The following is a 13,594-nucleotide window of genomic DNA, read 5'->3' as shown; positions in this document are numbered from 1 at the left end:
CATGCATTTATATCATATCTCAGTCTCAGTTGTTACTTATTGATATATCATTTCATTATTCCGGGTCAGTTTTCATGACATTGTGAGCCCATGGGAGAGACTGGAGAGATTGATAACTGAGTGAGGCCGAGAGCCTGATTATGAGTGACAGTTATGGGATCGAGATGCACGATGCAACGGTTATATTGATGATTATGATAGCGCTTGGGCTGTAGGAGCTCATCCGAAGTCGGTAACACCCCCTCCCCCAGTGAGCGCGGATGATATTATTGAGGGATGGATTTCCCTAGACATAGATTTGTCCGAAGTATTTGACATTTGGAGGTAGATTTCTCCACAGGGTTGGATTGCTCTTTTTCCTAGGTACTTGGTGACTTATAATCAGTGTTGTATATATTCCGGGATGGATTTCCTTGGGCCGCATGGGCCATATACAGTACCGAGTGATTGAGTATGATGAGTGGAAAGTGTGAGACAACGAGATTGAGTACTCTGAGAGTGTGAGTACATGATTCATCTCTGGGATACATGGCATTGGCATGCATATATGACATACATGCACATCAACGCATTTCCCTCATGATGTACGGTATCACGTTATTTATGACTTTTTGCACACATTGATATATGGTCATAGAGAGGTATCTCACACTTGCTATCTAGAAAGAAAATAAAACATCTTATTTATCGTGAAAAGGATTTTTAGAAAAAGAAATACAATTTTCAAACTATCTCATATTTTACGACGATTTCGGTAAAGAATTTGGGTTTTCACTGATACTCTTGAAAGACAAAACTATTTTCGAAAAACCGTGAAAAAGCCGAACATTTTATCTTTGAGTTACTTCCTTATTTATATGCTTCACATTATTATGAACTGCAATTGGTTATTGGTGTTGGACCCGACCTATGTTCCAACTCGTCACTACTTTTAACCAAGTTTAGGTTTGTTACTTATTGAGTACATGGGGTCGGTCGTACTCATACTACACTTCTTGCACATTACGTGCAGATTTCGGATGTCGATGTTGCTGAGTTCGATGGGAGCTGAATTGGAAGATGTACCTGCGTTCCGGTTGTGGCTGCCTCTTGTTCATGGTAGCCGTAGATTTATAAAACTCTGTTTATGTACTTTTCAAACAGAAGATGTATTTACTTCCTATCAGCTTTGTAAACTATATTCTTAGAAGTTCATGATTTGTACTACCAGTCCTTAGGAAATATAAAAGTTTTAGAAAATTCCTTTGTTTAATTATTTGATTAATATTATTGAAATTGAATAGTTAGCAGTTGGCTTACCTAGCGGGTTGTGGTTAGATGCCATCACGACTAGTGGATTTTGTGTCGTGACAGTTACTAATTGAAGGATTTTTTCTAGCCGATATACATAGATTATACATTGATTATACACAACTATATATATATATATATTCGACGGCTAGTTTTTCTTCCAGAGATTAGGTGAGCGACTATTTGGGTTCATTATGTTTTTTTCTTTAAAAAAATATTGAATTACGATAGAAATTATAAATAAAAAAAGGCCTCAGATTAATATTTGGCGTTAGGCAACAAAATATGTCAAGCCACCCCTATTGGGGAGAAACTATAATTTTCTGATTTTCCAAAACTACTTCTACTCAAAAATACTTTTTCTTCTTCTAAAAGTTTGGCCAAACACTTCAACTTTGAAAACAATCATAAAGAATTGCTTTGGAATTTGAAAAAGCTTGGCCAAACAAGCTATTAAGTAATGGTGCGTGAGATTCGTAATGGAAGTAAAGACTTTTGTCTTAGAAATCCAAAAGGAAAAATTCAACTTATATATAAGAGAGAGAAGAATGTCAAATTAATGTCACTATTTGTAATTGAAGTGACGTTGTTTGACATTCCTTCGGCAGTAAAGCATATTTGTCCGGACACTACTATAAAATGTTAAATTTTTGACTACCAAATCATTCGGAAATCGGCCAAAATCTATTATTTTTGACGGATTTCTAGTGGTCAAAAAATTGATGGTCGTAAAATATTTGCCATCGATCCGGTCGGAAACGATTGTTTTGGTCGCAACTGGGAAAAACGAGTTGACAGAATAAAATTAAAACGATCAACCGTTTTGATCGGTAAATTTGCGACTGATTCTGGCACAAGTTTAAAGATAAATATTAATTATTAATTAATTTTCCGATCGATTTAGTCAGTACTATTAATAATTAATTATAATTATATTCAAACCTTCCAACCGAATCGGTCAAAAATAATTAAAATTAATTAAATTTTTGACCACTTCAGTCACAAATCTGGAAATTTCCAGTTAAAGTTTCCGACTAAAGTGGTCGGAAATCAGTCGCAAAATTTGGTAAATTTCAACAGAATTCTGCTGTATTTTAAGCTACACCCTTTGCCAAATCAAATAGCCAATATCATTCAACCAATATCACAATTTCTCAATCAATTGAGCCAAAAATATCAAATATCAAACTAGTTTAAACATAACAAAATTATTTAACAAGTGTAAATTCTATTAAACCACTAGAAAAGTTTCAACCAAAATGACATTTAATTTAAAACACATTAAGAAAATAACATTAACATGCAACCAAGTCTAAAAACTGAGTTGAAACCAATCAAGTCTAAATATCATATAACACATTCAAAATATTATTCCTCATTAGTTTCAGTCTCCTCATTGTTAGATTTCTCCATTGTACGTTGATTGCCATGTTTTTCCATGAATATCCGCATCATACTTATTGTTTCTTGAGCATTGTTCCATTGTTGCAACAATTCATTAATTTGTATCCGCATAGTCTCAATTTCTTCGGGTGAAGTAGAAGCATCACTAAATAATGCGGCTGGATGATTGGAGGATGGTTGTACTCCAAGTTCGCAGACTCTATCTTTAGTTATTTTCATGAGAAATAAAGAAAAGCAGATAAATATTATATAAAGCTAATATTACTACAAAATTCTAATATTAAAATCAATATTACTAATATTAAAACGAATATTACTACAAAATTCTATACTTTTATTTACTTCACCGGTTGCTTGTATCCATATTGAAGTCATATCTTCGGGAGACGGTTAGGAATCAGGCTGAGTGCCATTCCTCCAATCTTCTTTAATACTCTTCCTGAAATAAGAATGATAAATATTATATAAACAAACTATTCTATACCTGGGAGTTGGTACCACCCACTTTCCTATTTTCCTTTCCTTGTTTTAGTTAAACTGTTGCCTTTTTATTTCGCATTAGTGTAAAGCATTCAATTAGCATCAACTTGTTTTCTCCTAGTCTGGTCCGTTTGCCTATTGTGTGTGAGTGATTCTCCTTAGTCTGTTGTACGTATAATGACTGTAGTCTGGGATGGTAGAGTAAGGTCATGTCCTCGGGGAGGCTAGGGTGTGGGGTGGGGGTGGGGCAGGGGTTAGGGGGTGTGACGAGATGCAAAGGAGGTAAGGGACATAAGGGTGCCTATAGGTTGAGAATTGGGTCATGGAACATAGTTACATTGATGGGTAAGTCTATAGAGCTGGCGAAGATCCTACAAAAGAGGAAAGTCAATATAATGTATGTCCAAGAGACTCGGTGGATAGGGTCGAGGGCGAAGAATACAGACGAGTATAAGCTATGGTACTTTGGAGTCCTGAAGGGTAAGAATGGTGTAGGCATTTTGGTGGATAGGGAACTTAGAGAGTCTGTGGTAGAGGTTAGGCGAGTGAATAATAGGTTAATGTTTATTAATTTGGGGGTTGGAGAGTGCATCCTAAATGTCGTTAGTGCTTATGCGCTGCAAGCGGACTTGGATGAGGAGGTTAAAAGGCGCTTCTGGGAGGGGTTGGATGAGATTGTGCGTAGTATTCCGCCTGCTGAGAGGTTATTTATAAGAGGGACTTTAATGGTCATATTGGGTCGATTGCAGGCGGCTATGGCGAGGTGCATGACAACTTCGATTTTGGGGATAAGAACGCAGAAGGTACTTTGTTGTTGGATTCTACTAAGGCATTTGAGTTGGTGATTGCTAACTCTAGTTTTCCGAAGAGGGAGGAGCATTTGGTTACTTTTTAGAGTACGGTGACGAAAAATCAGATTGACTATCTTCTCCTTAGGAGGTGCGACATAGGGCTGTGTAAGGATTGTAAGGTTATCTCGAATGATACCCTCGCGACGCAACATAGGCTCTTGGTGATGGACGTTGGTATAATGATGAAGAGGAAGAAGAGGACTGCACGAGATCGATTGAGGATTAGGTGGGGAGCCTTGACTAAGAATAAAGCTCAGGATTTAGAAGGGAGGTTATCGGTTGTGGGAGCTTAGAGGAGTAGTGAAGACGCGAGAGATATGTGGTCGACGACGGTGGATTATATAAGGGAGGCAACAAGAGAGGTGTTGGAAGTCTTGAAGGGTTATGCTGGCGTGCACAAAGGCAAATGGTGGTAGAATGAAGTGATCCAAGGTAAAGTAGAAGCGAAGAAGGCGGCATACCTGAAGCTAGTAAGGAGCACATGCGAGGTAGAGAGGAGTATGAACAAATAGAGTTATAAAGTAGCTAGGAAGGAGTCAAAACTGACGGTCATGGAGGCTAAGATTGCGGCTTTTGGTCGTCTGTACGAGGAACTAGGAGCCAAAGGCGGGGAGAAGAAATTATTCCAACTGACCAAGGTGAGAGAGAGGAAGGCTCGGGATCTGCACCAAGTGAGGAGAATCAAAGACGAGGACGGTAGAGTATTGATGGGAGGGGACCAGATTAAGCGAAGATGGCAGACTTGCTTTCATAAACTTCTGAATGAAGAAGGGGATCGGGATATTGTGCTAGGTGAGTTGAGAAATTCCGAGAGTCACCGCGATTTTGGGTACTGTAGGCGCATAAAGGTTGAGGAGGTCATGGGGGCTATGCGTAAGATGAGCTGGGGCAGAGCTACCGGGCCCGACGAGATTCTAGTAGAATTTTGGAGGTGTGTGGGTAGAGCAGGTTTAGAGTGGCTAACTAGGTTGTTTAATATTATTTTCAGGACGAAGAGGATGCCAGATGAATGAAGGTGGAGTACGGTGGTTCCGTTGTACAATAATAAAAGTGATATCCAGAGTTGCAACAACTATAAGGGTATCGAATTACTGAGTCATACCATGAAAGTTTGGGAGAGGGTGGTAGAAGTGAGGCTGGGGAGGGCGGTGTCTGTATCAGACAACCAGTTCGGGTTCATGCCGGATCGTTCTACTACAGAAACTATCCACCTTATTAAGAGGTTGGTGGAACAGTACAAGGATAGAAAGAAGGATCTACACATGGTGTTTATTGATCAGGAGAAAGTACATGACAAGGTTCCTAGACAGGTTTTTTGGAGATGCCTAGAGGCTAAAGGTGTGTCGGTTGCTTACATTAAGGCGATTAAGGACATGTATGATGGAGCTAAGACTCGAGTTAGGACAGTGGGAGGCGACATTGAGAATTTTTCAATTGTTATGGGGTTACACCAAGGATCTACGCTCAGGCCATTCTTATTTGCCCTGGTGATGGACGCACTGACACACCATATTCAAGGAGAGGTGCCATGGTATATGTTATTCGCTAATGACATAGTTCTGATTGACGAGACGCGGAGTGACATTAAGAAGAGGCTGGAAGTTTGGAGACAGGCCCTTGAGTCTAAGAATTTCAAGTTGAGCAGGAAGAAGATAGAATATCTTGAGTGCAAGTTCAGTGTCGAGCCGAGGGGAGCGGGCATTGATGTGAGGCTTGGATCGTAGGTCATTTCTAAGAGAGGCAGTTTCAAGTACCTTGGGTCGGCTATCCAGGGGGATGGGGAGATCGACGAGGATGTCACACACCGTATAAGGGTGAGGTGGATTAAATAGAGGTTAGCATCTAGAGTCCTGTGTGACAAGAAAGTGCCACCGCTACTCAAAGGTATGTTTTATAGAGCGGTGGTTAGACCAGCCATATTGTATGGGGCTAAGTGTTAGCCAGGTAAGAACTCACATATCCAGAAGATGAAAGTAGCAAAAATGAGGATGTTGAGGTGGATGTGCGGGCATACTAGGATTGATAAGATTAGGAATGAAGATATTCGGGAGAAGGTGGGCATGACTCCCATTGATAACAAGATGCGGGAAGCGAGACTCAGATGGTTCGGGCACGTACAGAGGAGAAACTCGAATGCCCTGGTAAGAGGTACGGGCGGTTGGAATTGGTGGTTACGAGGAGAGGTAGAGGGCAGCCTAAGAAGTATTGTGGAGAGGTGATCAGGCTGGATATGGCAAGGCTTCAGATCTCCGAGGACATGACACTCGATAGGAAGCTGTGGAGATTAAGGTTGTGTGTTAGGAAGTAGTTGAACATATTTAGTCTACGAGTGTGATGCTTGGCTGATAGGAATAGTCTTAGACTGCTAGTGGTCAATGTTGTGTTTACACTACTCTTCCGTTTTTATAGTGTCGGGCCTTATTTACGGGTTATTATTTTTACTTTCTTATCTATTTACTGGTTTTTGTGATGTTGTTATTATTTCTATGGTTTTTTTGTTGATGATACTAATATATTGTCTCTTTTCGTCTTCTTGAGACGAGGGTCTATTGGAAATAGCCTCTCTACCCCCTCGGGATAGAAGTAAGGTCTGCTTACATAATATCCTCCCCAGACCCCACTTGTGAGATTTTACTGGTCGTTGTTGTAAACTATTCTTAACAAAAAAAAGTAGTATTGAATTTAGAATTTTACATATGTCTATTATGCACGCGGTTCAACCCTTCCTTCTCGTGTACCATCCTTTTTCTTTTTCCTATGTGTCTCCTCAAACACATGAGCATGGGACACATTTCTCCCATGTTCCTTTTCCTACCAAAATTAAAAATATGAGTTAATATATTTACGATCACATATAATTAATATACCAAGAAAAATTTTATAAATAAATTACCAATCTCAATCGATAGACTGCAAAACTAATTGAACTTTCGGTGTGCAATGATCTACCCTTATTGAAGGTTCTATTTGTCTTTGCTTTTTTACTCTTCTGCTTCCATTCATCGGTATTCCACTTCTCTAAAAGTTGAAGCCATACATCTTCACAAAATCAATTGGGCTTGTTGCCACCTTTCCGAGCAACAAAATGACTATCTTTAATTATTTTTTGAGTTCTCTTCTCGAAATTTGCATTCACCTAAATTTCATGTTGAGGCTGCCATACACAATTAGTCTGCAATTAAAATAAAAGTTAGATGAACATAACAAGTATTACATAAATTTTATTTATTCGTACCTTAAATTGATGCCACATATTCACTCTAATCTGATATGGTATCTCACTTCAGAAATTCCACGGCTCATGAAAAAATAGCTTCATAAATTCCACGGCTCATGAAAAAATAGCTTCATAAATTCCACAACCATATGTGTGGCCTGATATGATGACAAAAATTTGCATCATATTTAACATGTAAAATAAACCTTTATTAAATTGAATATATGTAGAACTTTATTCAAACAATTAAAAATAAAGAATAACTTACTCGTCTTCATGGGGTACGATAATCAACCGATGCAAATGATCGTACTCTACAGTCCCACGAGTATACTGTCTCCGTGAAGAAACAACTGAAGTAGTAATTGTAGATAGGGATGGAGCCGTTTGGGAGCCTCCAATATCCAGTCTAGATATACTACGAGTAGATAATGATAGAGATGATATGGAGTGGATGATGATGGAGGCACAAAAGACAAACCATCATGCTGATTGTTATGGCCGCCCGAGGATAGAATCAATGGTGAGCCACCAAGTTGACTAGCAGGGACGGGATGACTCAAAGGTGGCAAAGTAGGTGTGTGCATAAAATTAATAGTATTGGAGGCTGAACCACCATTTACTGACATGGAATAATACCGTACTGTACTGACCGGAGGGAGGAATTCTGAAAAACTTGGGTGGTAATGAAGTCGACTGAGAAGGACTCAGAATACGAGGAGGAGTACTCATACTAGGCATATGTGAATAAATGTGACTTGTAGATGGCAAAGTATTTTTTTTTCTTCTTAGATTATTTATGTTCTTTACCTTGGAAGTCGTATGTGCAATTTAAGTAAAACAAGTATAATAATAAAAAAAATCAACTATGATGTCATAGTATAAAGCAATTCTTCTATATATTAAAATAATTAAAGAAAAAACAGATAAACAATCCAACTAAATATAAAAATAAAACAATAACATAAGGAATAACATAAGAAATCAAACAAGTCATAAAACACACAAATAACTCAATCCTCATCGCTTTCTTCATATTGATCATATTCATTTTATCATCTTTTTTCATTTTCATCATATAATTCTTCATCATCGCTTGCTTCATATTCATCACTTGAATCTCCGTCCTTGTTTGCCATGGATGTTCCTTCCTTATACTCACTTTGATTTGATCTAGGATTGAAGGATCGAATTCTTCATAGAGGCCTTCACTATCCTGGAATTCACCTACTAGTTCATCATCCACTATTGATTCAACATTTGATATGTCATTCTGGTACGCTACATCAAATACATCCTTGACTTCAACTCTACCCACGGGCTTTGTTGATATCACTACCCGACATACAACCTTATTCTTACACAAAGGATAAGGTACATAATGCACATGTTTCATATTTTGTGCAATGATAAATGAGTACCTTAGACCATTCTTATGTATGAAACGTGTACCCATTGATGTAGTACTTAGACATCATTCTGACTTTAGGGTCATGTCCCCAAGCAATATCACGCAAAAATAGATCATTTACGTCATTATCTGGATTATGAACCTAGAGCGAACCCAATAACAACTAGAATTTAAAAAGTACGTACAATTGATAATAATTTGCCTTGAAGCAAACTTCACTAATACTTACACAGTGTTAGGATAAACATGCTCATACCCAAATGTACCCCCAAACCAACTGTCCGAAAGAAATGAAACTTTCATTAGATAAAATAATTGATAATTGATCTTGAATAAGTTGGCAATATAAATATACACTTACCTGTAATAAGGTTGGACCTCGGGACAATTTAGTAGTACATGTGTTGTAGCTGAATTTAGCTCCATCTCAATCAAAAATTGTGTTGGACTACGTTTTGGACCACCTTTTCCAGGTTGATTGAATATGGAAAAAGGTGGTGCCAATGGATCGGTATTGCCTCCATCATCATGCCGATCAGGTCTATTTCTTAAACATAACACATCAAGTTTAAATAATATGAACAAACATAAGAAGTTTCTCTATCCAAATATGCCTCACATATTGACCCCTATATCCTTGATCTACTTTTCACGGTCCGCTTATATTTGTCAATCATGTTGCATAGCACGATTTTAAGATAAAATAATGTTTAACTAAAATACGTAAGGATAATTGATTAAAGGTTTATCTCTCGAAGAGATACATTCATCTACATTAAACTGGACCTCCTAGTTGTGTCTTTTGCACAAGGTGAATTGGAAGATGTTCTATCACATCAAAAAAAATCAAGCGGATAAGTTTTTTCCAACTTGTTTAAAGTTAAACGAATATTACTACCCATGTAATCTAGGTTCTCAACCTACAATGTGATAGAGTACAACTCCTTGAAAAATAAGCATATCTCTGTGATGGGCTTCAATATTCTATCAAGCAAAACATTGAAAGCGATAGCCATAAAAAATTCCATGAAAATGTGACAATCGTGGCTTTTCATAAACGTCAACTTCCCTTCTTTCATGTCAACACACCTAGATAAGTTTGATGCATATCCATCAGGCATCTTCAAATTGTTAACCCAATCACAAATCTCTCTTCTCTCATCAAAAGTGTATAACTAGTCTTAGGCTTCTGAATCTTGTTGTTCAAGTATGTCAAGTACAACTCACTTCACCTACAATATTTTTTCAAATTCATCCTGGCCTTCAAGTTATCTTTTGTCTTGTTGCTGATCCATCATAGTATTAAACAAGTTATCAAAAAAGTTCTTCTTGATATGCATGTCATTAGATAATGGATACTCTGTTACCTTAGGTAGATTCCTAACTCTGTTTCAAGTCTCTTTAGGCGACAAGACATGCAGTGGCACCTCATAATCAGTTTTGTTATTCATAAATGCACTGGTATTTCTCCTAAACTCATGATTCATTGGCAAGAAGCGACAATGAAAGTCAAACCATGTGTTCTTGCCTCCATGTTTCAAAGTGAATTCCTTTGTGTCTTCCATACAAGTCGGACAAGCTAACTTTCTGGCACTTGACCACCCGGACATCATTCCATAAGTAGAAAAATTATTTATAGTACACATTAAAACAACACGCAATTTGAAGTTTTGCTTAGTTGACATATCATATATTTTCACACCTTGATGCCACAATAACTTCAACTCATCAATCAAGGGCTATATGTAAACATCAATTATTTTTTTGGATTGCATGGACCTGGAACAATAAAAGTTGGAAACAAATATGAACTTGTCATACTCAACTCAGGCGGAAGATTATACGGCGTCACATACACTAGCCAACTTGAATATGGTGCAGCAGAGGCTGCAAATGGAGTGAATCCATCAGCACATAATCCCAACTTAATGTTTCTTGGTTCACTAGCAAAGTCTGGTAATACCCTATCAAAAGACTTCCATGCTTCTCCATCTGACGGATGGCATAGAACACCATCTGGCCTTCTATGTTCATAGTGCCATCTCATATGAGGAGCGGAGTTCATTGATCCATATAACCTCTTTAACCTTGGTATAAAGGGTAAGTAGTGCGTTGCCTTCATTGGAACCTTCTTCTGTTTAGCATTTGTGACTTCTTTGTAACGAGGCTGGTTACAAAATTTGTAATTTTTTAAAGGTGCATCATCCTTATAGAATAACATGCAACCTTTTTTACAATAATCAATCCTTTCCAATGAAAGACCCAACTTGAAAACTAATTTTTTTGCTGTGTAAAAATATTTGGGTATGTCAATCTTTGTTGGATTGTTCGCTCATAAGGCCAATGATAGAATCCATGCCCTATTGAGAAATAGAATTATCCGATTTAATATTTAGTAGTCTAATTACAATACATAACTTGGAATGCACCAAGCCTTCATAAAGCGGACAATTAGGTTCGGCTAACTGTTTGAAGAAGCATTTAGCCTCATCATTTGGTTCAGATTGAGCCTCTGGGAACATCTCAAAAGCATCACTCGTCATGTCATTAAATTGAGAACTTTCAACATAAATATTCTCCTCTATGAGACTATCTTCTTCACTACCAAAAGAATTCTAAAAAATCAATACCATCTGCACTAGCATGACTTTTCTCATGAACAATCCACAAATAATAGTTTTTCATAAACTCCTTCTTATAGAGATGAACAGTAATAGTATCTGGTCCGAATAACTTAACATACTTGTATTTCACACAAGGGCGCCTAATCGTCCCTTCAATAAGAAAATCATCAAGTTTCTTTGCATTAGCAATAAAGCCAGCAACCCCTTCCATAAATTCATCCCGAAACCCCATACGATTCGGATAATTCCTATTATATATTCATCTACGATACCCAAATTCCATCTACAAAAATTGATAAGTATTAAACTTCTCTAAACTAATATTCTTTAAAATTAATATCACTATTAGCTATGTTTCATAAGTAACACAATTAGATTTTTAACATAAAAAGTTACGTAATTAAACATGCACACAAATCTTCGCTTCATTTACAATCCCAAGAAACTTTCTTGATGCTTTTTCAATAAACCTTATTCCATAATCATATTTGAATTAAGGGGCAGGGGGGAAGAGTTCCTCAAGTATTGGTGATATTATGTACATTTGGCTTATTGCATAATAATTAAAAAAATATCATGTGTTTGCAAGTCTTAGAATTGCATATTTAGAGCTTTTGTTACAATGACTTCTCAGGATGTCAAATTAGATAAAGGCAAGGGCATTATTTTTTTTCCGTTACTTAGGAGTAGGTTTCAAGATCAATACCATATACAAAACAAAATTAGCACACAAGTATATATAGTTCACTTGTACATCGTATTAGGAAGAGGAATCAAGAAAACTCAAAGTCTAGAGGTTAATTATTACTAGTCCAAAGCTAAATAAAGTAAGTTAAAAAGCCATAAAGAACATCTAGCTTAGTTAAAAAAAAGTACTTATAGATGCCTTAGGAAGAAAGCGAATTATCTACTTCAATTCCCTAAAATATGAATTTAGAGCTTTTGTTATAATGGTTCTCAAGATTCAATTACATATGATAGTGTAAAATTAATAACTTGAATTGTAATAAACAAAACAAAAAAGAACAAATATATTAAGATTGAAGGCCAGAGAAAGGATGAACGGAGAACTTACCTCACCGGAAAACAACCCCTAGACGCCGGATTTGCTGCCTGAAAAGGAAAAAAAATAACAATTAGTTGGGTTAAAAAAACAAATTTGGCCGCGACAAAGGGAGGTGGGAGAAATTGATACCTTTGGAAAATTGATATACAAACAAGAACGTCGTCGATGGAAGAGAAAGAGAAGAGAAAGAAAGGAAGAAAAGTGAAAGAGAAGAAGAAAGGGGTCGGGGAGGTTTCCAAAACATATTTTTGACCGACTCGGTCGGATGCAAAAGTAACAATAAAATAATATTTATTGCCCGAATGTTTGGGTCGGTATATCACTGACAAAAAATTTAAAAAGATTTTCCACCGAATCAGTTGGAAAATAAAGGAAAAAATTTATTTTTTAACTTTTAATGTTCCGACCGTTTCAGTCGAAAGAACAAAACTGGTGAAACATAAAAGTTGACTTTCATGGACCGACCAAATCGATCGCTAACAAAAATTTTGGATTTTTGCGCCAAAATGTTGCGACTAGTGTTGTCGGAATGTGGTCGAAATTTTTTTAAAAATTTAATAATTTTTTTTACATTTTCTGATTAAAACCGCCGGAAATTTCCGACTACTATTTTCCGTCGAAAAGTTTCAGTCGGAATTTGCACATTTTTTAGTAGTGCGGAGATAATAGTGAAAAAGGGATGTAGAAATTTGATTGTTCATATAAGTGAATCAGGAGTTTTACTTTATGGTATGCGTTCATTTTTGCATCGTGTGATGGCGGAAATGGCTACATGACAGGGAAGAAAGAAGATGAAGGAAAAGAGGGGAAAAAAAATTAAAAATACAAATTTTGGTCCTTCGCTCTCTCTTTTGAGGTGAATGATGCCATGTCAGCAATGTATGTCTAATGTCACACAAAGACTTAGTTTCAAGTGTTTAATAGGAATATACTTACTTTAGATGTCTAAATAAAATATTTGAATAAGTTTAAGGGCCACATATATATTTGACCTTTTTTAAAATTTACTAAGTAAGATGTTTCTTAATAAATTATTTCATCATCAGAATCAAATTTGAGATTTTTAGTCATTTATGTGATGACCCGATAGGTAATCTAGAGTTTTAACTCTTAATTCTATGTTTTGAAACCTTAAATAGCTCCGTTTAGTCTTACTCGTTTTGCGTGCGTAGTTCGTGCCTTTTTTCGGAAAGCTTTTATGTGAAAAATTGACTAAAATATAAATCCGTGCCTTAAAAATTTATTTGAGTT

At 36.7% G+C, this 13,594-nt stretch overlaps 1 long non-coding RNA gene across 5 annotated transcripts; it reads right to left on the bottom strand.

Annotated features, from left to right (window-relative positions):
• Positions 1–2,668: 2,668 nt before the first annotated feature.
• LOC104210018 (uncharacterized) lies at positions 2,669–13,140 on the bottom strand. 5 transcript variants are annotated; one of them, XR_706755.2, is made up of 7 exons: positions 12,473–13,140; positions 7,511–12,390; positions 7,261–7,400; positions 6,919–7,197; positions 6,720–6,836; positions 3,027–3,133; positions 2,669–2,897 (listed from the first exon to the last, which is right to left on the bottom strand). It is a non-coding gene; the product is annotated as an uncharacterized lncRNA (long non-coding RNA). The 5 variants fall into 5 exon arrangements; XR_011400660.1 differs by having other exon boundaries at positions 7,261–8,795; positions 8,883–12,390; XR_011400659.1 differs by having other exon boundaries at positions 7,261–8,930; positions 9,015–12,390.
• Positions 13,141–13,594: the final 454 nt, after the last annotated feature.

The sequence above is a fragment of the Nicotiana sylvestris genome, chromosome 6 (genome assembly GCF_000393655.2).
Source record: "Nicotiana sylvestris chromosome 6, ASM39365v2, whole genome shotgun sequence".
Lineage (NCBI taxonomy): Eukaryota > Viridiplantae > Streptophyta > Magnoliopsida > Solanales > Solanaceae > Nicotiana > Nicotiana sylvestris.
The sequence above is the reverse complement of the archived record's forward strand: the minus strand, read 5'-3'. Positions and strand labels throughout refer to the sequence as shown.